This window comes from Condylura cristata, unplaced genomic scaffold (genome assembly GCF_000260355.1).
Source record: "Condylura cristata isolate star-nosed mole 26May11 unplaced genomic scaffold, ConCri1.0 scaffold00001, whole genome shotgun sequence".
In the NCBI taxonomy this organism is placed as follows: Eukaryota; Metazoa; Chordata; class Mammalia; order Eulipotyphla; family Talpidae; genus Condylura; species Condylura cristata.
In genome coordinates, this window is record NW_004567102.1 from 9,132,844 (window position 1) to 9,160,212 (window position 27,369).

Sequence of the window (27,369 nt, forward strand, 5' to 3'; positions counted from 1 at the left end):
GGTTTGCCGTGCCATGTGGGTCACCTCCCTGGCGGGGAATTGAACTCATGCTGCAGTGGCTGCAGATAACTTCATAGTACTGCACTTTAACCTGTTGAGCCACCAGGGAGGGCCCTACAAATTTGTTTTATTCTTACATTATCTACTCCTCATTATTTTAGCAACAAGATGGACCTTTGTTTTATGAAATGGTGATAGGTGTCAAAATTTTAAAACATTGTTTGGCAAAATAAAATTTGGTAGAAAATCTTCTCTGCTTTTGGTGGTTTCCTGGACCAGATTTCTACACCTGAGAACCACTTGCTCATAGCACCCTCTGAATGAGGGTTCTTAGGGTCAATCACCCAGTTATCACAAGTTCTCCTTCAGTTATCATAATGGCCACCTGCCTTGGGACAACAAAAAAACTACAAAAAAATTAAGTCTCATTTTAGTCAATAACTTAGGACATGGGGTGGGATGGGTGGAAGACTTTATAGTCTATAAATTCCTGGTGCTCCAGAAATTTCCCCTCTAGCTATAGGCCCTACTGAATGCCAATCGCCTCCTCATCCCCAAAACTATCTACTCCTGGCTTGGTAACACAGATGAAAAAGCATGAAGGCTCTATGCCAACTGTGCTCTCCCCACCATTCATCTGGGAACCCCAAACCAGACAGTCCATTCTCTCAGATTCTGAAAGGTCAGCCATATTGGCCCCATAGACTTGAGAGAACAACTCACAGCATTTTGTCCGCTGTGAGATAAATGCCAACACTAGCTTCCTGCAGCCTATCAACCAGTTGGGGTGATTCTACAATCCTAGCTGTGCGCCAGTTTAGGAAACCACAGCCAAAGAAGGCCACTTGCGCCTCCAGAGACTCTAGACTCAGACCAAAGGCAAGAAGGTTCGTGGGGGAAGGCAATAGCAGACTATTAACCATTTCAAAGATTGTTCAACTAAAACTACATTAACATGTTACCATAATATTAAAAATTCCTACTTGCCAGGGACCATACTATCTTTAATTTAACTGTCTGCAATATGAGATTTTCTATTTAGGTGTCCCTGAAGTCTTAAAAAACAAAAACAAAAACAAAAAACTTCAGGTTAAAAAAAAAAATCCATAGGCCCTCCCTGGTGGCGCAGCGGGTTAAAGCACAGCACTGAGAATCTAAAGCCACTTCCCCATGAGTTCGATTCCCGCCTGCCCCGGAGGTGACCACATGGCGTGGCAGACCTCTCCTGACCCGCCCGCTGCTCCCCTCAGCAGTGTACTTCATCGATCTGCCTGCTCTGTTCCCCACTCTGTCTCTGGTGAAGCCTCTCGCCACCCCTGAGCCTCTGGCCTATACCCCAGTTCTGTATGCACAAATAAATAAATCTTTAAAAAAAAACCATAAACACTAAATATTTTAAGACCTTTACTTACTTCTTCTCTAAGGGAGATAATCATAATGGATAATATTTGTTGTGGGGAGAGTTCATTTCCTAGATTAAACATGCACACAAACATATTAATGTGACAATATTTTGAGCCAGTCACTGGGCTGCTGAACATGTTACTTGAATTACCTCAGTTACTCCTTACGGAACAAAACTATAAAGTAAGAGCTAGTCTTATTCCCACCTTATAGATGAGGTTATAAATGAGTAACCTCATTACTGTAATTTAATCTCTAATAACCCAGAATTGGAGTTCAGTGTGTAGTTATAAAAAAGGTTGACTAAGCAAGTTAGAAATTAAACAGGATTGTAGCAGAGCATACTACACTTACTAAAAGATCCCATGTTTTTGGATGGAGCTGGAAGGGATCATGCTTAGTGAAATAGGCCAGAAAGAAAAAAAAAAATATCGATGGTTTCACTCATAGCGGGAGTATAAAGACCAGGGGGGAAAATAATAATAATGAACAGCCATATACCAGAGACTTTTTATGGGGGTGGAGTGGGGAATGGGATCCAAAATGGGGGTGGGGGAGGGAAATGCACTGGATTATGGTGATGGCACACGGGTAATTTGGTGATGGGAAGCCCACGGGGATTACAACTGAGACGGAAAAAAGCACAAAATGATGTAAAAATAAACTATTACATTATAAGAAAAAAAGACATACTGAAAAGCAGATGCTAACTCCAGGGCTCCCCACAAGAGCCATTTGGGAAGGTTCTGCCTGAAACTATACTATGTTAAAAACACTAAGTTACCAGCAAGCTTCCTTTCACTATTACCCCCAACAATTCATCTGAATTAGTTAAGTTTTCTTTAGATGCCCCAGTATGTTGGTGGCCAACTTCTACCTCCCCTTCCCTAACAATCCCCTGAGCTCTGCTTGCCTCTCCCTACACTTCCTTTGCCCTGATGCTTTGGAGAAAACGGACACTCTTCTCAAGAGAGCAGTCAGCCAATCAGGAAAACCTCCCACTCCTGCCAATCAACACAGGCCATTCATCTGGCCAGTGGGACTGGTTAAGGAAGGGGCCGGGACTCAATCCAAGTCAATGAAAGACAGGGTTTGGTTTGCTGAAGAGGGACTCTTAGAAAGATATTTTCTCAGTCTTTTTTAAGGTTGCTGGAAGAGAAGCTTCTTCCCTTCATTCCAGAAGGATGTGCTACAAGGAGTCCGCTTCATGAAAAAGCCTGAGCCTGAAGTGACCCCAGGGATGAGAGCATAGACACTGGACAGGTACACCCACCTGGAGGCCACTTTGTCCCTACACTTTCCAGGGAAAGCAACCAGTTAACTGACCTCATGCTGGGGGAGCCCCTTGGAATTTGGTTTCCTGGTGTTCTCAATGCTGAATCGTTTGGGCTGATACAGCTTTCCTGTGGCACTTGCTCAGATTCTGCTTTACCCTGTTTCTTAACCATTTCAAGTGGTTTTGTATTGGTTTTCCTGAGAAAATGTAACAGACTTTCAAGAAATCCTTTAGTGAACTAATGAATGGCCTTGAGTAAGTCACTTGACTTTCCTGGGTCTTTTCAGTTGTGAAAAGGCCTCACAGTGGATAGTTGATAGTTCTGAACAGCTGAACTAAGAATGCAAAATTTTGCTCACTTGAACAAACAAAAAACCCTCTATGGTTCTAAAGTAGAAATATCTTTCTTATAGAATCCAAGCACTCTGTGTGTATATAATCCAAGCACTCTGTGTGTCTTGCCCTGTCAGATGTCTTTCATTTGTTCTGTTCACACCCTCCACTGTTGTCCACTTAACCCCCATGGCCCCAGAGGTTGTGATATTGACAGACAGTATCAACCTTGGCCCCTGGTCTTCCAGCTGAGACAAAGTGATGGGAGGTACAACCAAGAGACAGGAACTCACAGGGAAGATCAACAGGGTGTTGCTTCTCTTGGCTCCTTCCCAGCCAGGTTGCAGCAGGCTGACTACATCTTTCTACCAGAGGTAGCTTTCCCTTATAGCTTCTCTCTCCAGTCTGATAACCAGTACTTTTCTCTTCCTTTCTTGGAAGGCATGACAACAGCAACCTGGAGTTGCTAGCCCTAAGACTATGCTCCAACAGCCCAGGGTGGTTTCTCTGGTCCCTGCTCATGCCTCTCTGAACAGCCCCTTCTCTTGGATGACTCCATTTGAATGAACCATCTATCTCCTACTAGCACCTAAAATACAATCGCTAAAGAGCTGGGTCAAAAATCAGGCACAGTAAAAAAAAAAAAAGGGGGGAGGCCTCCCAGTGCACAAGGGGTTAAGTCGCAGCACTATGAATCTACAGCCACTGCAGTGAGTTTGATCCCCGGCCAGGGAGCTCACCCACATGGCGCAGCAGACCTCTCAGGTCTCACCTGCTGCTCCCTTTAGCAGTGTGCTTCAGTCAATTTGCCTGTTACATTCTCCATTCTGTCTCTGGTAAATCCTCTCACCCCCCCGCACCTCTGGCCTACACCCCAGCTCTTATATGCACAAATAAATAAATCTAAAAAAAAAAAATTAGGCACAGTAAAAACAAAATGGAAGCAATTTAGTCTGCATCTCATGTAAAAGGGATGGAAAGTGTGGCACATGGCAAGGAAAAACCCAAACATCGCATACCTTAAAAGAACCAAATTAGATAATGTCACCCTCATTTCCCAATTTCATTGAGATTTTATGGAGGATCCAGTCCTTACTACACCAGGCCTTAAAAACTGACCCCTCAACAAAGAAACAGATTCTGTTATACACAGAAAGAAGTGACCTCTTAGATAGCTTGTGTTGGGTCTGGCAGAAGAATCAGAGTTATATGTCCATTTTCTAGAGAAACAAATTATGCCTGGAAAAGACACAGGGCCAGCTCAAAAGTTCTTTGGCCTAGGAATCTGCCCCTGACAAAGTTTTACAAAGTGAATTCCATACCATAATCCTCCAGCGATGTCTAACTCCCTTTGGACACTTCTAGAACTATCAGCCACAAACATCCTGGCTCCCTCACTACCCACAACAACTCTGCAAAGTCAAGAGAGAAGACAGGAGGCCCCCAGTCCCATTCCAGGAGATGCTTAATTTCATAATCACTGACCATTTCTAAAGAAAAGTTTTCTAGAAATCTATAGGTTTCCAGGCCCAGGACAACCCTCTCCCCTTTCTTGAGGCATCTTTCATACCACTGAGGTCAAAGAAACAATTGGATGACTTCTTTGCCTCGAAGCATTTGATGTCAAGAGTTTTGGAGAAGCTACCTGTTTCAGGTCAAGAGGCTTAATCTCTCAAGGTCGTCTTGCTTCTGTGTCTTCCTCCTTTAGCATCCGGGACAGCCAGGGCCTGTAGGAGCGACCCAAACAGCACATTCAGGATACGTGGCTTCAACACAGGAAGAGGTCATAGTAGTCACTGGCCCAGGATGGGACCTGAAGAACCCAAGAGCTGAAGATCCTGTCCAGGAGGTGGACCCCGCAAAGGCTGCTGAGAAAGTCCCCCAACAGAGAAGAGGGTTTAGGAGAAAAAGATGCCTGATTCTACTTTTCTCATGAGTCAAACCCAAATCCCAGGAGTCAGTGTACCTCCCCTCTTTCTCCTCTTTCACAAGTGACATCAAATCCATCAACAAATGATGCCAGCGTCATCTTTGAAATACATCTGCGCCCTCGCCACATCTCACCACATCGGCCCCAGCCAGCAGCTTCTCTATTAACCTCCTTTCTGGTCTCCTTATGCCCACCCTCACCTTTCAAAAAAAAAATCAGGTACTAAGGATTAGAACCAGGTTATAGTTTGTGTTATGTCTCCCTCAAATTCCCACGTTAAACTCCTAAATCCCCCCCACCCCAGTCCACGCTCTTAATTGGAAATAAAGTTGTTGCCCACGTGATTAGCTAGTAAGATGCTGGAGCAGGACAGGTCCCCAACCCCATGTGGCAGTGTCCTTATAAAAATGGGAAATTCAGATACACACACACACACACACACACACGGAGGCCTTACACTAAGACTGGAGTTATTTTGCCACAAGCCCAGGAAAGAAGCCTGGAACAAGTCCTTCTCGAACACACTCAGAGGACAAGTGGCCCTGACACCTTGAAGTTGGGTTTGCATCCCAGAATGGTGAGGTGGTAGGTTTCTGTTGTTTAAGCTTCCCAGTACATTGTACTTTTTCAGGGTGACTTTAGCAAACTAACATACCGTGTTCCCCAAGGCCAAAGCGATCATTTAAAATCACTCCTCTGCCCAAAACACGCCTAGAGTGCTTCATCATTCTCCCAATGAAAGACAAAATCCTAGAAATGACCTTCAAGGCCTACAGGTCCTCCTGGCCTGTCTCTTCTCCTACTCTGCCCTTTCTCAAGTTCCTCTAGCCATTCCTCAAACATTCTAGGCAAGCTCCTGCTCCTGGGCCTTTGCACTGGCTCTTCATGCCTAACCACCCCACTGGGGTCCTTGTAACTTCTTCAGGTTTCCGTTCTAACATTGCTTCTTCAGAAAACAATCTCATCCAGCGCCTTTTCTTTTTTAATTTTACTGGTTTACAGCATGCTTTAGAAATACAGACTCTCCCCTTCCAGGTATTTTTCCACACCACAGCCATCGCCAAGCCAACCCGTCAGATCCACAACACCAGTCCACTGCCAGCTGCCCGCTAGCCCTTCTCCCTTCTTGTCCTTTTTTTAAAAAAGATTTATCTATTTATACATGTAAGTACTGGAGTACAGGCTAGAGGTGTGAAGGGTGAGAGTATTCACCAGAGATAGAGCAGGGAGCAGAACAGGGAGAGTGACTGAAAGACACTGCTGAAGGGAGCAGCAGGTGAGACAGGAGAGGTCTGCTAGCCATGTGGGTCAGCTCCCTGGCCGGGGACTGAACTCGTACTGCAGTGGCTGCTATAGCTTCATAGTGCTGAGACTTAGCCCCTTGCACCACCAGGGAGGCCCTACTCCTTGTGTCTCTTATTGTAGTACTTATCACCGCCTGACATTTGTTTATATTTTCAACCTTCTTCCCTCATACTAAACTATAAATTCCCTGAAGGAGGAATACCCTATTCTGGTATGTCTCAGAATTTGCCCCATACTGGGAGCTCAAGAGATAGCTTTATTTGTGGATTGATGGAAATATTTATTTATGGAGTGAAAGATGTCAAAGAGTGAGTAGCAAGAAGGAGGAAGTTGTCCACAGTGTCAAAAGTATCAGCGTCCAGAAAGATAAGGGCTGAAGTGTCCGTTGAGTGTGGTAATATGGAGGCCACGGGTCACCTTCAAGAGAGCAGATCCTAGGAGGACAGGAGCCCCTCACAGCAAGTGCAGCAGGCCGCTCCCTGGGCCCACCGCTCCCACAGCCAGACGCGGGTCAGAGTGGGACTTACAGCAAAGGAGCCAATACTGAAGGCAGAAGGCAGATTCGTCCCCACATGTCTGTCTGTGAGGGGAGGGGAAAGGGAATTGGAAATAGAGGGAAGACTTCCCTGCCGAGTGACCAAGGGTGAGGTCCCCGGAGCCAGCTGAACAGACCCACTACAGGAAAAAGGTCTGTGCGGCCAGGAGGAGGGACGTGTCCTCTGAATGGAAGGAAACCAGGTTGGACAGCGTCCAGATGCCGAAGACTGTAGGGGAGGGGAGGCAGGAACCTGAGGGGGCTCGCTGCTGAGCGACTGGACTGGCGATGAATAAAGGGGGTCATCTCTTGGAGGAGGAAGGACACACGGGGGGAGGGAACTCCATGGCAGGAACAGCCCACCGTGGGCATCAGACAAGGGCAGGGGGCACAGAGCTCCCTCTTACGTTCTTGTCCTCGTGTCCACTCATCTCATCCAGGGCAGCCCTGTTGGGAGAGAGAGGGCCCAGTTCTCATGAGGCCTTAGTTCATGAAAGCACAACGTTGGTGGTGTGGGGTTTCAGAGACAGACCCTCAGCATCTCGGCTGGGGAAAGAGAGTCTTCCTAAAACTGAAGCCCGAACAGCTCCATTCGTTTCTGTCCATGCATCATTCTTCCAGGTTGTCGGACTCAACCCACTGAAACCCCTCGGAGTCCTCACTGCCCACTTCTCTAACTTCTCCTAGTCAGCCACGAGTCATGCCTCCTGCGAATGAAAGCACCCCTGTTTGTTGAGCACTTACTACGTGCTGGGTGTAATCTAAAATCCACAAATGACAGGCCCGTGAAGTATTTTCAGCTTCTTGTCGAAGACGTTGACACAGACGTTCCAGAGATCAAATAAGCTAAGGTTACGTAGACGGCAAGTGTCAGCGCTGGGGTTTGAAACCTTCCAGCTCTCTATTCTTCTTCTGTGTTTTCAGTTTTTTAAAAATAATGCTTTATAAAGGACAGGGTGGGGTGAATAATAATAATAATGAACAACTATATACCAGAGACATTTTACAGGAGTGGAGTGAGGAATGGCATAAAAAATGGGGGAGGGGGCAGTGCACAGGATTATGGTGATGGCACACAGGTGAACTGTGGGAAGCCCACAGGGATGACAACTGAGATAGAAAAAGGCACCAAATGATGTAAAAATAAACTATTATATTAATAAAATCATAGTAAGCTAGCTTTATTTTTCAGGGTGGTTCTAGGGTTCCAGGACCATCGAGCAGACAATGTGGAGGATTTTATACATATATATATAAATATATATATAGAATACATATTTGTGTGTGTTTGCATATATATAATCTCCTTTACTCCCAACACCAGTTCTCCATTATTAATATTGTGCACTCGTGTGGCACATTTCTCACAGCTGACAAACCGATATGATATATCATTATTAGGAACTAAACGCTGTAGCTTACATTAGCATTCAGTCTGCGTGTTACACTCGCCTAAGAAAGGCACAATGCCATGTGTCATGACGGCGGACAGCGTCTTACAGAGAGTTTTGCCTCTAAACATCTATTTTTCTATAGCCATGCCTCCATCCTCATCCAAGCTTTCAGCATTTCATTCCTAAAAGTTAATGTGATAAACGCTCTACCTTATCTTCCCCTCTAGAGTGTACTAATCCAGGCACACCCTATAGCACCGTCTTTACCTGTCCCGTCCCATGCAACCGACTTTGGGCATTCCCCCACACAGGAAAATTCCGAACTCTGCTGCCATCCTTTGGAATCCTCCACAAATGGTACACATCTCTGTCTTCAATCATGTCTCCCATGGGCACGCAGCCCTCCGCATCCCCCCCCCCAGTAGGCACCTTCCCTTCCTGTCCCCTCTGCCAGGTCCCAGCCAGCACATCCCTCCCCTTCAGTTCTCCGCTTCTGACCTCCCTGCACACGGCCTTTCCTCACATCCACAGAATGTACCAGTCCAGCTCGCTGAGCAATCCCCAGCTCTTCTGAGCTCAAGCATTTTAGCTTCCTTTGCAGTGTTCCATTTGCCTAGGTAGAAAAGCAAACCCTGGAGGACAATTAATATCAGAGTAAAAACAACTGGAGCCTCCGAGTGCTCTCAGCACAACATAATGAAGGGTGAGCATGACTTGATCCGCAGAACAATTCTGATGAAGCTCAGATGATATCATTTTAGATGTTTTTCCAGAAAACACAAACGAACTGGGATGGCCAAGGGAAGGGACACAGAACTTCTTGACGTTTCTGGAAGCACACCTATGCATTAGCACCTCCTTGTAGCTAAAAAGGGAGAGGATGACTGGCTCTAGCTCCCCTTCCTCGTCCTGTCTCTACCAAGGTGTCAGTAGCCTTCCTTGCCTGCCCCTGCATGTTCCTTCACAGACACAGGTATCTTTATCTTAGACTTTTCGAGATCTGGCTAAGAGTTGCTCACGGTGATAGCAGAATGATGGGTACTGGGCAGCCAGAACTAAGAAAAAGCACTTCAATTTGTGGACAATTGGGAGGTGGCCTTAACCCACTTCTGTCAACACAGACCGTGCAACAATTCTGGGATTCTCAGGAACACAGTGGGGAAGTCAGTAAAGTAATCAAGGCCCATCACATCATACCTAGGGAAAACTATGGGGTCAAGGTGATGCTCCCTGCCAAGGTTTCTAATAAGAAACAGATCTCCCCAAACTAGTGGGACCAAAGACACAGTGTGGTTCTCACGACACAGCTGAAATTAAAAGGCGCCCTCGAGTCAGACCTGGGTCAAATCCTGAACTTGTCACCCAGTGGCTGTTCAACCTTGAACTGGTCACTTAACCTCTCTGAGTCTCAATCAGCACGTGTGATGCCTATATAAAATGAGAAAAACTTGAAAACATCTAGCAGAGCCTGGCATTGTATAAGAAACCTTATACATGTTGCTCCCCAATTCTCCTCCAGCCTTCAGTTCTCATGGCTCTCAACCCTATGGGAACCAGTACAGAAGCTACAGAGCACGAGGTTGTTTCCTCAGTGGGAATGTCTGCAAAGAAGGATGGCCAAAGTCAGCAGAAGGGAGAACAGAAGGGCTGCTCGTGAAGCAGGACTGGACTTCTGTGAATGCCCCGGTTTCAAAACACACAAAGCTTCAGACCTCAGACGAGACCCAAACAGGAAGTTTACAACAAACTTAGAAAACACTCAAGCAGAGGCTGCCCAGCACCCAGAAAAGACCAGCATTTCGGTAGGGGGTGCGGGATGGGCTTGGGGGTCAGAGTGGACAAGAAGTGCCTGGCTGACGTTCCCACAGCATACAATTCTTCCCAGGGGTCGGGAGCTCACCGTGAGGGCGGGCACGGTCACCTGGGCTGCTGGGCTTTTCCACATCCAGGGTCTGCCAGGGCACTCTCCACCCCACCCCTTCCTCCTCAGGCACAGAGGACAGGGAGCACTCTGAGCCCTCCGGAGCCTGGGTGACAGAGAACTTGGTGCAGAAAGAGGAAGTGATGTATAGCGATGATCCCAGCCTCCTGCTCTGGCCGTGGACTCTCGTCAACCCCCCACCCCCAGCCCGCCCCTGTGCTCTGGAACAGAGCTCTTAGGCTGCCCTTTTTAGCGCTCTGAAAAACCCTGCCAGACACTCGCATTTTCATTGGTACAGTGCATACCGGCATAGGGCTCTCTGACTTCAGTTCACTTATTTGTATGGCAGGCAGATGTGGACATGCTTAATCCCCACGCTGTGTGTCATCTCCCTGACCGGCGTGAAAACCAGGCAACTCCTTCTCCTTGGTTCACCATCTCCCAGCTCCTGTGGGTGGCCGTCCCTTGACACCCTGCCATGTGTTCAATGGGTGCGCCAGACTCTTACATCGGGAAGCAACATCAGTGCTATCAATGCCGAGTCTTCCACCCTACCCCCCACTAGTTCATGTCCCTCGTCTTAATCAGCGCTAGAAAAGACAGTTCCCTTGTTTCTGCCCAGTGTAAACTCAGGCCCTGGCTGCCAGCCCTCGCCTCGGCACCTCCGGTAGTGGTTTCCCCACCTCCCCAAGTTAGGTTCCTTTAAAAAAAAAAAAAATGACTCATTTAGGAAGACACAAACCCCAAAGCTTCAATGGTAAAGAGAAAGCAGCCCTCTCTTTAAACACCTCCTACTCCACGTAGAACCCAGCCTCCGATAAAGCCCCCCGCCCCCCTCACTGGACTGCCTAATTTGGAATGTACAGTATGCTCAATTCTTCTAGTAAAAACACTTCCAGTAACATCTTCTCTCTGAACCTTTCGGGTCTTCCTTGCCAATGTCGGTGGCCTCAGACTGCACCGCAGCTTTTTCAGCATGAGGAATGGCAAAGCCAACCCCATGCTTTCAACTCCAGGGTCAGAAATTAATGATGTTTTACTGCGTTTGTGATTCTGAGGAGGCCACCAGCATGCGATCATTGCCTAGGGAGAATTAGGGGAGTTGGGGATAAAAACAGATTGTGTTGTATGCAAGTCATTTACAAGATTTGTACACAGAATTTGAAAGGAACAAAATTACATAATACGATCACAACATTTTAGGGCTCAAGAGTGCATTTAGGGGCCCTCCCTGGTGGCGCAGCGGGTTAAAGCATAGCACTAAGAAGCTTAAGCCACTTCCGCATGAGTTTGATCCCCGCCTGCCCCGGAGGTGACCACATGGCGCGGCAGACCTCTCCTGGTCTGCCTGCTGCTCCCCTCAGCAGTGTACTTCGTGGATCTGCCTGTTCTGCTCCCCACTCTGTCTCTGGTGAATCCTCTCACAGCCCCTGCACCTCTGGCCTGTACCCCAGTTCTGTATGCATACATAAACAAATCTTAAAAAAAAAAAAAAAGAGTGCATTTAGGACGATTGTAATCCATAGGTTCTTACTTGAGCTGCATGAAGAAGTGACCAGACCCCAGTTCAGGAGATCTGGGTTCATTTGGACTAGAGTGGGACTTTGGCACCAGGTACTCTTTTAAGTTTCCCAGCAATCTTAATTTGGATCCAAGGTTGAAAAAATACAGATCAGCTCAAATGAAAAAACTAATATACAAGAAAATGAAGGAGCAATCCAAGGTGGCATGGCCAGAGACAGAGCCAGAACAAACTGGACCTTTATCAATCCTGTCCGGTCCTGCAGTCTGGCTCAGATTTTCAGTATTCACAAATTTGTTTAAACTATTTTTATTTTTTAACTGGGGGCACTAGCTGACTTCGTTTTGTCAAGCAGGAGTATTTTTATAAATATCTACCAATGACGATTACTGCTTCCTGACAGGTTTCCCTGCTTATTTGCATACCCACGCAGGTGAGATTTGACAATATCTGGGCCCTAACCATAATCTCATTCACCTTACCTTCCCTGCTCCTCACTGATAACCATGTGACAAATCCATACAAAACTCAGGCCTCAAAACCCATATCTATTTCTACATCCATTTCTAGTTCTGTCCATTTCTCCATCTATTTTGAGTTCCACCGCTGAACATAAATTACTTCCCAGGCCCTCCAAACTCCCCTGTACTTTCTGCCACAAGACATTATTTACACAAGTTACAAAACCAAGATTTACAGCTGAACTCCACACACAACATCCCTTCTAAATTTCTAAGTAAGTAAGGGCGTACTGGAAACTTTAGCAAGGGCTATCTCTGAGGAGTGGAATTGAGGGGGAGACAGGGGATTTTCTTTATACACTTCAGTTTGAATTTTAGGCAAGCTTTTTTTTTTTTTTTTTTTTGAGGAAAAAAAAAAATCACACTCACCCACACACAAAGCAGGTTACAAATTACCTCTAAGGTTTGGTTCCATTTTACAAATATAGAAAATCATCCGGAAAGTCTCCACACCCAAGCTCTAAATGTAAATGATATCTGGGTGGCAGGATTAAGAGTGACTTCAATTTCACTTTTCTTTCCTCTTTGTTTATCTTTATTAGGTTTTATTTACGTAATAAAGGAATAATGAGAGTTTTAAAACCCGAACCAAAACACCACTCTCTGAAACTTACTGAGTACTGAGAAGCAAAGGCGCAGAATGGGTCCCAATCTGGCATGTAGCAATATCGTTGGCTTCTGCACCTCCCCAGGCCCGAGCCTACCAGGCAACTGACCCCCGTCACGTACGGAGGCTGTGCCAGGTCCCAGGAATAAATGTAGAAAGGACGCCCTAGCACAGCTGTCTAGCCCTCCCAGAGCCCTCAGCGTTCTCAGACCCGCAGCCCTCCCTGCTCCCCGAGTTTGAGCCACACGGACCACTTGTCCCCTCCTGAGGGTCCTCCCTGGCCCCTGTCTCTACATGTTTACCCAGGCTGTGCCACTCACCCCCTTCTTGCTTCCTAAGTCCCCACAAAGGTGAGAAGACACACCCCCTCCCAGTAACATTGAAACCCACCATTTGTATGTAGCTCAAAGCCCTTGAGATGGAGTGCAACTGTAGAATTTTTCCACAGGCCCCACTGCCCCCTCATGCTAACAAGGTAATGAAGAGAGTTTAATAGAGAACATCAGGCAACAAAGAACACAAGCTCAAAGACCTGGCAGAGAGCGTGTGATGCACTTAGGAAAGGAAAGGATACCTGGGACATCTAGGTCATGTCTTAGGATGCTCAGCAGAGAGAAAACTAAGAAACCCCACAGCAAAATATACAAGGGTTAGCAAAGAGAGCCCAAGTGAAGGGTTCTCAGTCTTTCACCAGTTACTCATCCTTCCCACTGCTTCCTACTTGCTCTACCCTTCCAGGATCTGGTTGGATCCAGGCCAACAGGAGTGGGTGGAAAAAATAGGAATAGAGAAAAAAGAAATGAGATTAAGCAACAGTGCACTGAAGCAAGCTGAGGTCCTCCCTCGTCTTCCTGGGTGGCCTTGGTGATTCTTGAGGGGGGGTGGGAAACATGATGCCGTAACCCTCTGCGTGTGTCAGCCCCAAAAGTGATGGACAACTAACTGCCAGTTATCCAAACTGCCCGGACCCTCAAAAGACACTTTTAAAGAACTCTGAGAGACTGCCCATGCTCCACCTTGTGCTCCCATGGCCTACGTGAGGCCTTCTGGGAAATCAACTGCACTAGCAATCACTAACAATCACCTCCTGCCCTAGAAGAACAAAGTCTTTGACAATTTTGGCGCCTCAAAATTGTCAGCTGGATGGGGCTTGAAGGCTATGGTTAAGGCCTGGAAAACTGCTCGGAGGGGAATGTACTCTAGGTAGGGTGAAGGCCACTGTTCTCTCCCCCAGTGTTCAACTGAGCAGCAAGCTCCTTTGAGGTTCAGATTCGGCTTCTGCATCTTTCCTTTCAAACCTCCCTCTTGACTTGCAGGGGGCATTTACCAACCACACAGAAAACCTCTCTTCAAATCCATCCTCTCTGATCACGTGACTCCCCTCCCCGGCCACGAGGGGCTCCATGATAGAAGTTCCTCCCGGCTTTGGCGTGGCAAAACTTTCCCTTTGTGTTGGTCCGTGAGCAGGGGACCATCACTTAACCTGCAGCTCTATAACAATTTCTTTATTAGGGTCTCTTCAACTGAACCTTTTGAGTGAACAAATAATTTTTTTTTTTTAAATCTCAGGACCTAAATCTGAAGAAAGCTGTAATCTTCCCAGATACACAAGGAGCTGTATATGCTCACAATGGCCAGAGGACACCCCTGGAGGACACCCAGAGGGTGGAGGTACCTAAAGGAGAGGTGGAAAGGGGTTGCAGTGGTTGAAAGCCATCTCATAGAGGAAGTGAGACCCAAGCCGGGTCTTAGAACGACTTCAATTGGGTCAATGGGGAGGAAGTGGGAAGACCATCCTGGCACTCGGATGAGCACATTCCTGGCACTGACCACAGGGTGGGGAGGCCCCACAACAAAGGAATGAGAGCAGGAAGCAGTGAGAGGTTGTGAGAGCTTTGCCTCCTGTTAGCTGTGCGACAGGATGGCTTACTAACTCACTCAGTCCCACGTTCATCAGTAACAAGGTGGTGGGGGTAATAACGGTACCTCCCTGCGGGGATCACAGTGAAGATTTCATGAAAGGATGCTTTGAATGTTCAGTGCCTGCCGTCAGTGAATGGTACCTGCTACTCCTGCCGCAGTCAAATCTAACCTAGTGCACATCTTGCCGAAGCCATATGCCGGGACGCTGGCTGACTGGTCCTCTCAGAGGCTGAGTGTTTTACCCCTGAAGGGAACCTGGATAAAAACTCAGCGAAGAGCAATTCTGTCTGCACAGGCAGGGCCCATTCCAAGGCCCTATGCTCCTCTGAATGCATCACACTGTGCACTCCAGCAGTGACAGAACATAGATCAGTGTCTGACACATGGTAAGCGCTCAACAGGTATCTGTTCATGCCTCCTTCTAGTTGAGGATGGAAGCCTGAAATCCAAAAGATCTTTCAGGATATGTAACAGAGGCAGCAACTCTAGGGAGCAGCAACTGAGATGCCCTCTGCTCTCACATGAAGCTCTGAGATGTCTCCAACTATGTTAGTAGGTATCCAGATTTCAGCCTTGCACATGATACTACAAATGCTACCCCTTATCTCTTAGCATGGCATTCCCGAGGCTTATGCATAATGGCCAATCTCTCCTGCAGATTGCATTGCTCCCCACTCCCCCTAAAGGCCACGTGTAGCTTTGGTTCAGTGCAATTCAAAGGCATTTCTTAAGTGCTAACTGTGTAACATGCCAGGCACCGGAAATCCAAAGATGATTAAGATAACAATCTCAGGATCCAAGAGTCGCAAAAAAATACCACCCAAAAGAGGACTTGCTCTGACACAGGTATTCTCAAAGAGGTAAAGTTGAATTACACTGGGTCGTGAAGGATGGAGCTGAAAAAAAGGAGGAGAAGGCAGCTAGAGATGTGAGGTGACATGGTGGGCAGGAGGAACAGCTCCCGGGGAGGAAGAACAGAACTGACGGGGATGAGAGGAGAAACGAGCTGGGCACTGGCTTTTCTCAAAGTAGAATTCCACTACTATGAATCTATCTAGCTAAAAGACACAAAAACATTAATTCAAAAGGACACCTGCACCCCTATGCTTATTGCTGCCCTATTTACAATAGGGAAGATGTGGAATCAACAGAAATGCCCAAAAGTAGATGACTGGATCAAGAAGATGTGGTGCATGTACACAATGGAATATTACTCAGCAATCAAAAAAGAAAAACTCATGCCATTTGTGGTAACATGGATGGAGCTGGAAGGATCATGCCTAGAAAACTAAGTCAGAAAGAAAAAGAAAAATATTGGAAAGTTTCACTCATAGCAGGAATGTATGGGATCGGGATGGGGGGAATATAAATTAAAAATTGTAATAAAGTAAAATTAATATAAATATTATTTTATATATATTAAACTTAATATATTAATATTAATTAATATATATTAATTGTAATAAAGTGAAAACTAACATCAACCAACAACTATTCTACAGGGGAGGAGAGGGGAACTGGGACAGGAATTGCACATGGAACAATGGTGATGGTACGTGGGTAAAGTGGTGGTGGGGAAGTCCACGGGGATTACAACTGAGAGATACTGAGATGAAAAAAGTACAAAATGAAGAATGATATTTAAAAATATATATATAGAGATAAAATATATATATACACACACATACATATAAACACATATAGTAGAACCAACAGACTCAAGAACATGAACAGAGCAGAAATGAAATCTGGTCAGCAGGTTTCCACCCAGCAACCTTTAAAGTCCGTACATCCACCTTTGGAAACCATTAAAGGAGGCGGGCGTGGTGTGGGCAAAGATGTCTGTTATGAAGGGGCTGCTTCTCAGTCCACACTCACCACCAACCTAGGCCAGTCAGGTTAATGTGTGGAATGGGGGCACACCCATTCCAGCTCCAGAAACACTGACAGCACCCTGCCCCATGAAAAATAAACTTTCCACATATACTTGCTTTATTGGGAATGCTAAAATTAAGTGTTCATTCCTCTCACCCAAAAGCTTTCTCCATAAGTAAATATGTAAATGCCTTGGGAGGGGCTGATTTTTAGTGACCACATATCCACTTACCATGAATGCTTCCAGAAGATTCCTGGAAAACAAGCTTTGCATGAGGATGTTCAAAAGATTATCTGTGACTAAGAGTGAGACTGCAAGAAGAGGGAGGGGCTTGCTCCTGCATGGAACCAAACCCCACCAAGGCAGAGAGGCAGAGAGTATGGTGCTGAACCCTCAAAAGACTTTTTTTCAGTAGTTTTAAAAAATGGAGTTAAATTCATGAACCATAAAATTTTCTTTTTTTTTTTTTAAAAAGATTTATTTATTCATACAGAACTGTGGTACAGGCCAGAGATGCGGAGGGTGAGAGGATTCACCAGGGACAGAGTGGGGAGCAGAACAGGCAGATCGACAAAGTACACTGCTGAGGGGAGCAGCGGGTGGGTCAGGAGAGGTCTGCCGCACCATGTGGATCTCCTCCGGGGCAGGCGGGGATCGAACTCATGAGGAAGTGGCTTAAGCTTCTTAGTGCAGTGCTTTAACCTGCTGCACCACCAGGGAGAGCCCAAATTTTCTTTTTAACATACACAATTTCAGTGTTTTTTCAGCATAGACATACGATTGTACAAGCATCATTACAATCTAATTTCAAAACATTTCGTCACCCATGAGGAAAAGTCATACCCATTAGAGTCACTTCCCTTCCCCTCTCTTTTCCATGCAGCTACTTTCTAACTCCCTGGACAAGAGCCCATCCTGAATATTTCATATAAATGGAATCACACTGTATGTGGCCCTTTGTGCCTGACATCTATTACTTTTCAAGATGTATTCATGTCAGTAGTTCATTCCTTTTTCACGACTAAATAATATTTACAGTGCACATATAATACATTTTGCTTCTCCATCAAAAGTCTTTTTAAAGAACAAAATAAAATATGCTTTTGCAAAGAAGAACCTCTGGTCTCCTTGGGGCTTTTCAGGCAATCTATCCACTTGTAAACCATCCTTCTCTGCTGGTCCCACCAGGACTCTATCCTCCCTCACTGGGCCAGTGTGATTCTCAAAAACGTAGTGGTTCAGGCCTGCAGCCCTTAATCACACAGGCCATGACAGAAACAACTCAAATTCCTTCTGAAGTTATTTGTAATGACTCTTAAAATGTGCTTTATTAGTCTCCATGGTCCTAGTAACATCAGATGGAAGAGTTGGGCCAGTTTCATCAGCATGTAACCCATGCAAGTTCATAGGGTTTGGAGTCGGATTTTATGCACAGCTGTTGCCATCTTGAGAGTTAATAATTTTTAAAGAAGGGTTCCCGCCTTTACATCTTGCACTGGGCCTATCAAATTATATAGCCGGTGCGGGCAAGAAGCAAGGGAAGTTGATAATCTTCCCCAAAGGACCTGTTGCATGACAACAACTCACTGAGTCAGGCTGGCTACTGAGGAGAGTACCTAGTGGGTATCGTAGGAGAGATGCCAGGTCTAAAGCTGTGCTGAAAACCCAGCTTGCAAGACCAGGTCTTCCTACCTTGAGTGCTGTACAGTTGGCTAACAAAGCCTCCCCGGAACAGCCAGACTGGCTGAAGGTAAATGTGACAAGTCAACGCGATACAGGCTCAGACTGTAAAGCAGGGGGGACTCAAACTGAAACCTGTTTGATCTTGTAATCACTTACAGGTTAAGACCAAGAAGAAAGCAAGTGAAAAAAAACCCCACACGCACTAACTGGCACTGAGAAAACTTTTTAAAACATTTACTTTTTTATAACTGTCACCTTTATTTCCAGCATATCAAGGAAGCTGTGGTTTCACCAAAAGCCTGGTACTTGATCCAAAGAGAGCAGTGAATGTCTAACACAGCATACTGTACTAATGTTAGCACCAGAAGGATCTTAGGAACAACTACTTCTCGGCCTTTTGGCTAAGATCAAGTGTAGAACCTTAGGAACAACCCAGATCACTGAAGCCTGTCTACCTGGATTCCCAGGAGTCATGCCCCCCACCTCAGTTCGGTCCAATTCTCATTTTATAGATGAGGAAGCTTGGCTGTGAGGAGGGAAGTCAGTCACTGGCCAATGTCACCCACGACAGGGGCAGGGCCACATGCAGACTTTTCAGCTTCCCCTTGCCAATTCTTGAGTCCAGCCAAAATTCATCTACTGGGTGTATTTACCCTCCCCCGATCCTCTCTTTGAGGATTCTCAACTCAAATCTTCTAACACTGGTCTTTGTCCCTTAGAAAAGGGAGTCTGGTCATGCAGCTCAATAAACGTAAGATTCATACACCTAAGGAAGAAGATGCAGCTCCCTCTACCTGTGTGGTCTCTCTTCCATTGTCTGGTGAGCTCCCGGAGAGGGCCCATGTAGGGTTCAGCGCCTTGCAGTGTGCAACACACTTTTCTGGGAAGGGCAAAATTTAAGTTTTCTGCAGTGACAGGTACAGGCCATGCAGGGTGGCTGGAGCGCAGAGGCGACAGGAAATGCTTCCAGCCTACCACACCAGATGCAAAGTGATAGAATTCTCTGCACCCCAACATGCTGCTTTGTCCTTGAGTGGCAGGGAGGGTCTAAACCAAATCAAACCATCCTTAAATGCCTGGATTTGATTTTCTTTGATTCCAACCACGTTACCTCCTGGCTTCGTTCTTTCTTTCCTCCCTTCCTCCCTTCCCTCATTTCCTTCCTTATTCCCCTGTATTCTCCTTTCCTTCCTTGAACAAATAGATACTGAGCTCCTGCTGTGTGCCAGATATTTTTTGGGTGCTAGAGCCACAGCAAAAAACAAAACAGGCCAAGTTTACATTCAAAACAAAGGAAATAGGGGCAGAGTTCATAAATAAATGAATGTGTAAGATGGCGAGAAATGCTCTGTGGGAAAAATATAGCAGCAGAGGAGGGAGAGAGAACGGCTAGAGAGGAGGACATTTTATCTTAGGGTGGTCAGGTCAGGCTTCTCGAAGGCAGTGAGGGACTGAGTCGTAACAGGTATTTGGAGGAGCTTTCCAGGCAAAAGAAGCAAGTGCGAAGATTCTGAGGTAGGAATGCCTTGCGCATTCAAGAAACAACCAGGGCTTAGGGTACCATGAATGAGAAGAAGGCGAGGTTGGCGCTGCAGGGTCTGGAAGCCAGGTCAAGCTGGCCCTGAAGCCAGTGTAAGGTCCACTGGCTTTTATTTCAAGTCACGGAGGTGCATGCGGGGCTCTGAGCAAGGTAGTAAGTGACCTGAACAGTTTCTGCCGGGACCTCCTGACAGCTGTTGTTAGCAAGCAGCGAGTACCAGGGCACCAGATTCAGGAACCAGGCCCGACACCTGGCACAGCCTGCAAGCAGAGTGATGTGAGCAAAGCACTTCCTTTCTCTGGGTCTCCATACGCTCCTCTGTGAAATGGGAAGGTCAGACTAGGTGATGCAAAAGGCCCTTTCTACAATATTCTTATTTTGTGCAAAAGGGCCTAAGGCTCACCCTCCGGCCCAGAGAAGGCAAGGAACAGCTGGCAAGTTTTACCCAGTGTCCAACTGTTCCATGGGTACCCTCGCCCCAAACCAAATCTTCACCCTGCATGTAAGAAAGGGAGAAAGGCCCAGCCCAGGAAGCAGCCACGTCAGCAATGTCCTCTGAAGATTAGGAAGGGTGACCACTGCAGATAGAGCAGCCTCCACAAGTGGGGCTTGTCCGGCAGAGGCTGGTGAAAGCAGCGGCTACAGCCCAGTCAAAATCAAAGGGCCTGCTGAATCTGCTTCTGCCTGGGCCTCTAGGGTCTCCCCATCTCCCTCATTCCTGACCTGGAGTGAAAAAGAAAGCTATGGGATTAAGAACTGCTCCAACCCCTCCATTTGCTTGAGGGTTCTGTCCATGTCACCCATCATCAAAGTGTGTCATAAAGCAAAATCCAGGCTCCTCCACGAGGCAGAATGAGCAGAAGTTGCACCCCACCCCCCATCTGATCAGGAGCTCCCCAAAATACAGGTGATCTCATCCATCAGACTGTGAATTCACTCTATGCCTCCCTTTACTCTTCCCCTATCAGACTGGAGGCTCCATGAGGGCACCTCACAGCCTGGAAGTACCTGATGGCAAGGGCTGTGCCACCCTCATTCTCTGGGGACTGAGTTGTCTCCCCTTTTAACGCTATCACCTCATGTTTCACTCAGTATCAGGAAACATGAGCTTCTGTGTTCAGAGAATTCTTAAAACGAGAAATCGGGCTGAAACCTTGAAATGGACCCTCACCCAGACACGAGACCAGTGGTGCACAGGCATGGAATGATCCAGGAAAAGTACATGTATATCGAACTATGAACCCCCAAGCTAAATGAAAAGAAACAAAATCGAACTATGAACCCCCAAGCTAAATGAAAAGAAACAAAGTCAAAAGTAGTGGGCTTCACCCCACCTGTTTATGGTTCTGGCCAATGTCTGTCCCCATTTTATAAATAGCCCTTTCTGGTGATTGTGGCTGAGGCCAAGCTGAAATGCAGCTGGGGACCTCGAGTGAGCAGGGGGCCCACTAGCCCAGGCCTGCCGGAAGTCGGGTCCCACATGGGAGGACAGTCCAGACAGCACCGTCCCCTCGGCTCCCAACCTGGGCTATCCAAAGACAGTTGCACCAAGTGACGTGACGGAAATTGTCTGTGGCTACAGGAATCAGGAAAGCAGAGGAGGAGACCTATCTCAGGGAGGCTGGCCCACATGCCTCTGTGCAACGGAGGAAGTAAGGACGGAGGTGGAGACAGAGCACAGGGTGGGCTCAGCACTAGCTCCTGGGGCCTCGAGCAGCAAAGCCCACTGGGACTCGGGGACACACACACTTGCATTTGCAGGCTCAGGGCCATCAGAGGAGAGGCTCCCCGGAACTCAGGGTGTTGGTTCATCTGGGCAAAGCCACGCTACAGAATTGCAGAGGGACAAGGAGGCTGGACTTCCAAGGACTGAAACAGTCATCATCATTATCATCAACATCACTGCAACCGCAGCAATAATAACAACAACAGTAATAATAATAATAACAATAAAAGTTTACTCTAATAAGCACTAGGCCGGTGCTTTCCATGTATTAACCCAGCTAATTTTCTTTCTTGGTAATCTTATCTTGCTATTTATTATTCCTATGGTTGTTAAGTCTATTGTCCAGAATGTAGAAAACAGTAATTTTGAGGCAGTTTACTTTAAAATGAAAATAATAGATGAACATCTATATGTGTGTATGTGTATATATGTATGAATTTTGCCTACAGTAAATAAGAACTGGGAGGGCTTCCAGTTCAGAGGCTCCTTAAACACTGGTGGTGTCCCTTTAAAATAACATGTGCACAATAATGTCTGGTTATGAAGTTTTGTATGTTAATTCATCGAGCTCACCAGTACTGCCTTCTTTTTTCTGGAGATCTGTTTCCAATTCCATTTACTTTTAACATTGATATGCTTTCCCCTCAATATTTAAGTAACCAAGTTTACTTTATTTCATTGCATCATTGGTCCTGAGATTCTTATCTCAGCTAATTTTCTTAACAATGCTAACAGTACCCCCCTTCTTTTACAGTCAACGATCTAGCCAAAGTTATGCAGAGATGAGATGGAGCTGTCTGCGTCCCCAACTTGCACTCTTAGCCACCCCCCTGTCTGAAACCTAGGGGAAAATCCTAGGGTATTTCTGCAGCTTCCTCCGAACCTCAGGGGTTGAAGGCCACCACCACAGGCAGTCATCCTGAGGGCTTCAGAGACTCAGACAGGCCCTTGAACGGTCCCAGTGCCATCTTCCCACTGTGCTGAGTCTGGGTACCCCAAAATTGCCACCCTTGGAGGTACTGGCATCCATAGCCCTCCTCCTTTCAGGAATCTCAGACTAAAAACAAATTCTATCCTTCAGTATGTGGTGCATTCTCACACTGGGAAAGAGGCAGAACAGTAAGAAGAGCAGGTGGATGGAAAGGTCTGATTCCTCAGTAGAAGCCTACAGGGTGCCCAAACTCAGGAAACAGGACAGACAGACTTTCAAATCAGTGAGCTGTATTTTTTTTTTAGATTTATTTATTTATGCATACAGAACTGGGGTACAAGCCAGAGGTGCAGGGGTGATGAGAAGATTCACCAGAGACAGAGTGGGGAGCAGAATAGGCAGATCGGCAAAGAACACTGCTGAGAGGAGAGCAGGTGGGTCAGGAGAGGTCTGCCGTGCCATGTGGGTCACCTCCAGGGCCAAGGATAGAACTCACACTGAGATGGCTGTGGCTCGCTGCAAGTGCTGCATCCTAACCCGTTGAGCCACCAGGGAGGGCCAGGTTGTTTTTTTTTTTTTTTTTTTTTTTGAGATTTATTTACTTATGCTTATAAAACTGGGGTACAGGCCAGAGGTATGGTGGGTGAGAGGATTCACCAGAGACAGAGTGGGGAGCAGAAGAGGCAGATTGACAAAGTACACTGCCGAGGGGAGCAGCGGGCGGATCAGAAGAGGTCTGCCACGCCATGTGGGTCAGCTCCCTGACAGAGAATTGAACTTGTGCTACCGTGGCTTCAGAGAGCTTCATAATGATGTGCTTTAACCTGTTGCGCCACCAGGGAGAGCTCCCAGGTTGTATTTTTAATAAGATTTTTTAAATTATATTTTCAAATAAAATTCTCAGTATTATTTTTCCTCAACCATCATACCTACTGTTCCGGTGAATTTCGTCAATAAATCAAGTCTACAATATCTGACAGCTGAAAGTAACAATAGATATACTGGACTCTCTTTGGGATTAACAACTGGACTCCATTGCTCTATATCAGGGTTTTCCCTAAAGTAACCGCTGCTGACATTCGGAGCTCGACATTCTCTAAATGTCCAGGATCTCCAACCCCACTCCTCCTACCCAGCCAGGTTTCCCCAGTCCCCAAAACCTGTCTATGGGCACCAGGTCAATATCATCCCAGGAGGCATTTACTCTGTGCCTGAGTCAGACCTGTAGCAGAGAAGGACACTGCGGGGGTGAGACCAGAAACCACCAGACTCAGACTCCAGCAGGCTCTGAGGGGCAATGGCCACACCTAAGAAAATGGCCAGCATGACTGACCCAACCTGCTCTCTGGACCTCACTTGAAGGCAGGGTCTGCCTCCACCCACCAGGCATGAACTAGGCCAAATACAGAAAAGGCTCAGATACCGAATCTGAAAGATAATGAAAGACCAACAGCTGGATAGAAAAGTGGACAGAGAAGATAAATTGAAAGCAAACGAAATACAAATGGATCTTAAACTTGTGAAAAAGAAGCTCAACCACACTCATAAAAGAAATGCAAATTAAAACTATCTGAGGTACCAATGTTCATCTATCAGATTGACGAAGATCTAAAAGTCTGATAACTTGCCGTGGGTGAGGATACTGCATGCACTGAGGAGGGAGTTGGTGTGAATCAGTACAGCCTCCTTGAAAGCAAATACTCAGTGCTGGCAGACCAGTCCCGCAGGCTTCTGATGCTTCCACCAGCAATCCACCTCTACAAATGTATTCCCAGATTGCTCCTCCGGATACAGAATGGTACGTATTACAAGAATACTCATGATGGCCCTCCCGGGTGGCTCAATGGGTTAGGACGCAACACTGCAAGCTAGCGGCAGCCACTTCAGTCCAGTTTCCATCACGAACCCTGGAAGTGACCCACATGGCTCAGCAGACCTCTCCTGACCCTCCCGCTGCCCCCCTCAGCAAAATACATCATCAATCTGCCTGTTCTACTCCCCACTCTGTCTAGGGTGAATCCTCTCAGTACCCCTGAATCTCTGGCATGTACCCCAGTTCTGTATGCATAAATAAATAAATCTTAAACAAACAAGGATACTCATGACAAAGACTGGAAACAACCGCAGCAATATCCATTGTCAAGGATTTCTTTATACGTCATGTTTCATTCCTAAAATGCTATCATGTGTGAAAAACAATGAGAGCGTTCTGTAGGTTGTGATACAGAGTATTTTCAATGTACAGTGAGGTCAGACAAGTAAGGCACAGAACGACAAGAACAGTATGCCTGTAATTTTGAAAAATACGATGTGTTCACATACGCAGAGAATACCTTTGAAAAGGATAAGCAATACGCTGGTAACACTGGTTTCTTCTTCAGAGGAAACTGGGGTGCTAGAGGCAGGAAGGAAAGAACAAGTTGCCATAGGCCAAGACTCTTCATAACATCCAACATTTGTACCATGTGCATGTTAGCTACGATCCAGTTCTGCCATCACAATACATGCGGTCACCTTTAGTGATGAATGTTCTATTCCTATGTGTCCACACATGTCAGTTCAAATGTTCCAGGTTTTTGAATCAAAAGCAGCATGATCATCACACCTAGAACATCCAAAAAACTCACCAGCTTCCCTCCTCCACCAACTCTTGAGCATCCATCCTCAAAATTACTTGCGTTGTGTAAAAAATCCATAGTCGTTACACGTGGGATGTTGCCCTTCGGAAGTTCCATGTGCAGGTAAGTGGGATCCTTTACGAGGTGGGGGACCAAGGGCTAGGGAGGTGGAGGCACCCACACTTTTAACATAGGGCTTCTTCAACTTATGATAGGATTGTGCCCGAGTAAGCATAAGGCAATTGAAAAGATCCTAAGTTGAAAATGCACCTAATACATGTAACCTACTACACCTCAGAAACATCAGGGCTTAATCCTGATCAGAGCTTAGTACATCAAGGGCTGTACTTAATGTGCCCAGACACTTCAGTTGCCTAAAGTTGGGCAAAACTTCTAATTCAAAGCCTATTTTATAAAAAAAGTGTTGACCATCTCTTGTCATTTATTGATTGCTATTCTGGAAATGAAAAAGAATGGCTGTGTATTCTCACCATTCACGTACACAGCTAAAAGCACACGGGACCTGCACAATGTTTGAAACATTAACCTAAAATTAACTGCTGGATAACGGTCATTCTACAGTGACAGGGTCATCCGTTTCTGTCTTTTCTAACGAGGCTCAAGAATAGCTGCTTGAGTTTGTTTACCCTCAAGACACGAAGCTCCCAGTAGCTGCCCAGCATCAAGAGAGAATATCATTCTGTTTATCGCTAGCCTGGGAAAAGATCAAAATTCAAAGTAGGGTTTTACTGAATGTGTATCCCTTTCACACCACTGTAAAGTCAAAAAAATCTGAAGTCTAACCAAGGGAAGTTGGGGACTGTCTGCAGTGCCTCAAAGTACTATCAGCTAGACCTGTGATCACAAAGTGACCTGGACCCCAATACCTGTGGGGAGTGGCAGGAACGCCAGCCACAGAGATTCCTCCCCGCGGCTCTGCCTGTGGCAGTGTTTTAATGGCATATTACTCAAAGGTGCCACAGCCATCACTTTTCAACCTACCCCACTACCACTGCCACTTCATCATAAAATAATCCTTATATTTTAAGCTGTAAATCAGCATTTGTCAAGTTCTAAATTGGGCTACAGCAATATTTATTCATCAAAGGATAAATCTTCCCTGCACAGCCATAAAACTGCCTAATAATTTAATATGCTATCATTCTTACCTGAAACTTGTCAAAAAGTGTCCTGAAAGAGGCATGGTTTCACAGCTGACTGGTGGTAAGCTTATAGTTTATTAAATAGTTCACATTTTTAATTCTCTGTGTGGGGTGGGGTGACCATACCTGGGACACATCTATTGCCGAATAGCGATTGGGAAACGCATTAACCTGTTTGCGGGTAAAGATAAGCAGATTCCCCCAAAGAGGACAGAGGATTCCTCTAATTCAGCCTTAAGTCATAAAAAGAAAGAAAAAGCCAAGCGGTAGCATTATCTATGAGGTAGAGGCAAAATGCACCAAGCCAGAGTGTAAGACAAGATGGAGATCTGTTACAAGAAAAGGTGGGAAAAAACACTTCAGCTGCAAAATGTGTAACAGCTGGACCAAGATGCCACTTCCTGGGACCTTTTAGATCTTTGGAGCAGTACACTTTCCAGACTTGGCAGCTCCACTCCAGGAGAAGTATGCACGTTCCCCAGCCCAGAGCCAAGACGTCCCTCGAAGGATAAAATGGACAGCAACCCAGGCTGGACATCAAAGCTGCACTCTTGCACTTACAAATACCTTGGACTGGTCATGCTTTGTTGCCGTCCAAGATGTCAGCAGCACCTCCAGGCTCTAGCCCCTACTCCAGCAGCACCTGCCCCAACCAGTGATGGCACAGAAACCCTCAGCAAACATTGCCAAGTGGGTCCCTGGGGGCAAAAAGCCCCCAGGTGAGAACCCCAGTCATAGGTGGCTGCAGGAGACCAAGCTCACCCAGCACGAAGGAAGAACTCTGCTTCCTTCATGCTGCCTTTATTCCGAGGTTTTGAAAATGAAATCTAAGGAAATGAAGATATTAGGACAACATGTAGCTGCCCTACAGTTAACCTTGCACGAGAAAAGTCCAAGCCTGCCTAACGGCCAGGAGAATCTAGCCAGACTCTGCTCTCCTTTCTCTATGCTACAACCTCCTCCACAATCCCCACCCACCAGCCTTCACCCTTTACTACTAATTTACACCCTCCCTTCCCTTTATGTTTTTCCACAACTTTGCGGTTTGCTCTGGCACAGGAACACGTTTCAGGCTGGCATTCACTCGTGGTTAATGACAAGGTGGGTTAAGCCACAAACACTATTTTAAACTGTTCAACATCACTCTCCTTGTACAGAAGC

General features: G+C 46.3%; 1 protein-coding gene across 1 annotated transcript in view; it reads right to left on the reverse strand.

Annotated features, from left to right (window-relative positions):
• Positions 1-27,369, reverse strand: part of TRERF1 (transcriptional regulating factor 1) — a 203,745-nt gene that overhangs the window by 118,396 nt on the left and 57,980 nt on the right. The window contains exon 3 of the mRNA XM_004673482.2: positions 4,659-4,740. The gene's annotated coding sequence lies outside the window, so the exon portion shown is untranslated. The remainder of the gene's footprint in view (positions 1-4,658; positions 4,741-27,369) is intronic.